Raw genomic sequence first — 4,611 nt, 5'->3', positions numbered from 1 at the left:
AAATAAATGCCACTGGCAAAGATCTAACCCTGAAATCTCTAATTAAATGTTCTAACAGTCGAAGGCTAGCTGCCTGATAGTAACTTAGCCTTGCAAAGTTTTAAGAAAATCATATGATCCATCAGTAATTTTTAAGAACAGAGAAGTGAAAAGCTAAAATGACAAGGACTGAGACTTTGTTGGTAGAGTAGTAGGGTACACATCCAAATGTGCATTTGAGAAAGAAGGGGTGCTGACTAAAGTTGCTGACCTAAGAGAAAGGAATGTGACTGAAATAAAGCTGGAAAGGCAGAACTGGGGCAAGTGTCTGGACATGATGTCTGGACATGCTGACAGATTTAGACATTCAAACGAAGTGTATAAAGCATTAAAAAACAAAACAAAACAAAAAAAACCTGGCATTAAGGCTAGGAATGTCCTCACATGTCTGGAACTTCCTTCCTGTCAATACACAGACCCTGGTAATCCTTTTCCTTACATCTCTTATTACTTTCTGAAGATAAGCTATTTCAAACAGTTTGGCTCTGTGAGTGGCAAGATGAATAAACAAATTTTTCAGCTTTAACAAAGGTATAGAGATTGTGGGGAAGAATCACCACTTTAAAATATGAAGATCTTCCCATATGTATAAAAAACATGCTCTAAAAGGGGTGCTCTGCAACCCTAGCATGATGGAATACATTTTATTTTTTTAATTCTTTCTTTCTTTCTTTCTTTCTTTCTTTCTTTCTTTTATTTATTTATTTTTGTCTTTTTAGGGCCACACCCACGGCATATGGAAGTTCCCAGGCTAGGGGTTGAGTCGGAGCTGCAGCTGCTGGCCTACAGCACAGTCGTCACAGAAACATGGGATCAAAGCTGCGTCTGTGACAGACACTGCAGCTCACGGCAATGCTAGATCCTTCGCCCACTGAGCGAGGCCAGGGATTGAACCTGTGTCCTCATGAATACCAGTTGGATTCGTTACCACTGAGCCACATTGGGAACTTCCAGAATACGTCTTAGGTGCTGACCAGCTACCACTGAATGGCTGGCTTTTACCCATTCCCAGCTTCCCCGACTCCTCGGTGACCTCTTCTGTAGCAGAGGATGTAAAAGCCAGAGAATGTCTTTCCAACTTTCCCTTGGAACAAGTGTGTGGTGGGGGGCAGGGGGTAGGGAGTGGGAGTTGTGGGTGCATATGCATGCACCTGCTATAAATTAAAAACTGGGACATCCCTTGGTATTTAAGTTGTTGGACAAAGTACAACAGATGAAATAGATTCTTACTGTTCACTCTAATGCACTTAACAAACACTCACTAAACTCTTTTTAAAACATTACTACATGCCACGTACTATGATAGATGGTGGAGCTAGAACAATGAGCAAGACAAAGTCCATCCCCAAAGAACCCATTAGTTTATTCCAAAAAACAGAGTTGCCAATGTTAGGATGAAGGCAGTAAGAGGGGTGTACTACAGAGTTCTGTGCTGGAAAGGAGAAGAAAAGCCTCACAAAAATGGCGACAGCTGAGCTGACTCTTAAGGAAGAAATTAAAGTTCACTAGGTGGACAAGAGAGGGTATGGCTTTGGGAAATATCATGGTCAAGCTGAATTTGCTCAAGGAATGAAATAATTTTCAGGTTTTTTTACTTACTGTTTTTTTTTTTACAGACCAGCCAATATATCCCAGTAGTTCATCACTGATTTCTCATTTCCTACATTACTACTGCAGTTACTCGAATCTGAAGAAACTTGTATTTAATCTCTTTCCCTGGAGACATTACACTGGAGTTTGGCTTTCACATAATAAGACAAGCTTTGGGATAGTTGTCATTGACCTCAGGCTCCTTTGCTTGGGCATGGCTCAAGTCACTGACAGAAAAAATCGTTGGCTAATGAAGAAGAAATATAGAAATGTTTTATCATTCTGTTTTTATTCCATTGGCTCTGAAAAAATCCATAACCAGCAGGAGCTATGTTTAGACAACTATAATACATCCTACACAGAAAAGTCAGAATCCCAATTGATCAAAATGACATTTCCTTATAGTGGAAAGAAAATGCAAACAGGCTAAGTACCCAACAATTTGGTTTAGTAAATTATGGTACATCAACATGACAGAAAATTATTCAGCCCCAAAATGATAATTAAAATGATTATGTGTGATGTGTGGGAAAAGAAAATGCAAAATAGTTTATACAAACGATTGCATTAAAACACATCTGCTTGTGAAATGATACTTGGAAAAAACATGAAAAAAATTTAAAATCAGTAATTGTGGTGGGGAAATTTCTGGCATTTTTTTTTCCAAATTTTTTCTTTAATACCATCAATGGGTCTTTTTTTTTAAGTTTCATGTTTTTAAAAAGAGCTCCAGGTGTGGTTGTTGAATTAAGTCTGCCATTTTCTTCATACTTCATACTCTGTTACAATAAAGTATGTATTGTACAATAATGTTGTATTCTAAAAGCTGTTTCATGATATTCTCATTGAACTTAATGACTGCAACAAAATTATCTTATATTCTGTAATCAAAAAAATTTTTAATGTAGAACTTTTCCTTTAACTTTGCTAAAATTTTCTTTGCTAGAATAGAGCCATCACTTCTTTTTTAATAAAGTTTTATTTTTCAAAATGTACAGCTAGAAGGACCTATTCACGCATCCTCACAAGCAGCTGGACATCTCCACCCTTGGTGTTTCTGGTGCAGGTTACTTGGGCTCTGTGCTTAGAAACCAGCTTAATAAGTCCTTTACTAAGGAGCTCCTGAAGGGCTGCCCTGGTCAGAGCACCATGAATCTTCAGTCTCTCAGAGATGAGAGTTAGGCTATGAGCTTGTGGCTGGGAACCACCTTACAGAGTTTGTCATATGTCTCTATCCAACAAGATAGGGTATTGAGCTTGTCCTGAACTCTGTCCTTGGACCACTTCTTCTTTTCGGCCTTGCCCCCAGATTTGTTCACTGGATCTTTGTTTTTCTTGGCCGACTTCTAGGCATCTTTCTTCTTCTCATCATCCTTGGGCAGCATAGTGAAGTTTGGAGAGCGGCTGCAACCACTGCAGCCTTGCTAAGATGTTGGATAAAAAGCCCATCCCTTCTATCTGTTGGCATGTTCTTGGCTATTGGAGAAAGAATAATGTAATAATTAAGAGCATGGCCAGTCTTCTTCTGTTGCATTATCTTATACAAGTTATGTAGACTCTCTGTACTTGACTTTCTTGTCAGGAAAATAAGTCAAAAATTGTGATAATATTCCCAACTGAATGTCGAATTCTAAGTGTGAGAATAATTCATGAAGTTGTCCTAAAAATCCAATGAGATGATCCATGCACAGTGTAGTCTATGTGCTCAATCAATGGTAGATGTTTATCATCCATACACTTGGCCATAGTGGGGTATGACTCTTCCTGACACCATTTACACAGTTCTGGGCTACTCTCTAAAGCTCTCTTGGTTTCTGTCCTTTTCATCTTTTATTCACATCCTTTTAAAATTTGAGTTTAACAAAGAGCTCTCTAGAAATATCTTCTTCTTTTCCATGTTTTTTAACTGGATCATTTCTGATTACAATATCAGAATTATATTGTGTTAAGAATTCTGTCCTGGAGTTTCCATCGTGGCTCAGTGGTTAACAAATCCGACTAGGAACCATGAGGTTGCGGGTTCATTCCCTGGTCTTGCTCAGTGGGTTAAGGATCTGGTGTTGCCGTGAGCTGTGGAGGCCGGTGGCTACAGCTCTGATTTGACCCCTAGCCTGGGAACCTCCATGTGCCATGGGAGCGGCTCAAGAAAAGGCAAAAAGACAAAAAAAAAAAAAGAATTCTGTCCTGCTTAAATCACATTTTCTTTGAAGAGTTTCATGTCACAGAATCATGCCAATCTTTTGTATGAATTTTTCCAAACCTGTATTCCCACATGCTGAGGTTCATATGGAATGATTCTGGCCTTTATCCTCTCTGGCAATACTTAACTGAGGTGAAACTGTAGTTTTTTATTCTTCTAAATTAAAAACACACACACTCACACATAGTATAAAAAGGACCATAAAACTAAAGAGCAAGTCACCCCCTCTTCTCCCAGAGGTTAACATTATTATATGTTTTGTGTATTCTTTGGAAATACTCTCTGCATTTCATGCACATTTACATATACATGTGTACTTACCACATTTTAAACCCAAGATGGATCAGACCATACACACTGTCTTACAAATTGCTTTTTACTTGGCAATAGACCTTGGATATTGTTTCACATCAGCACAAATAACACTTCATTTTTGTTTACAACTGTATAACTTCCACTGTTTGAATGAATCCTAACTTTTTCACCAGTCCCATGTTAATGGTCTTTGGGGATATTTCTATCCTTATGTTATTACAAACATGCTGGAATAAATGTCTTTAACCTAATTTATACACACACACACACACACACACACACACACACACACACATATTCATTCTAGTATATAAACAACCAAACTGCACACATAACTTTGTATTCTTCCTTTATCATATATATGTTTCAGAACTTTTAGAAATTTATTTTCCATATTTCTTTATAAATGAAGCAAAACACATATCATCCTTAATAATTCAGATGTCATGAGAAATGTCATTTTGATT

General features: G+C 37.8%; 1 pseudogene; it reads right to left on the bottom strand.

Moving 5' to 3' along the window:
- LOC110261684 lies at positions 2,642 to 3,609 on the bottom strand (annotated as a pseudogene).

This window comes from Sus scrofa, chromosome 7 (assembly GCF_000003025.6).
Source record: "Sus scrofa isolate TJ Tabasco breed Duroc chromosome 7, Sscrofa11.1, whole genome shotgun sequence".
NCBI classification, from domain to species: domain Eukaryota; kingdom Metazoa; phylum Chordata; class Mammalia; order Artiodactyla; family Suidae; genus Sus; species Sus scrofa.
Note: the sequence above shows the minus strand (reverse complement) of the source record. Positions and strands in the feature narration are given on the sequence as shown.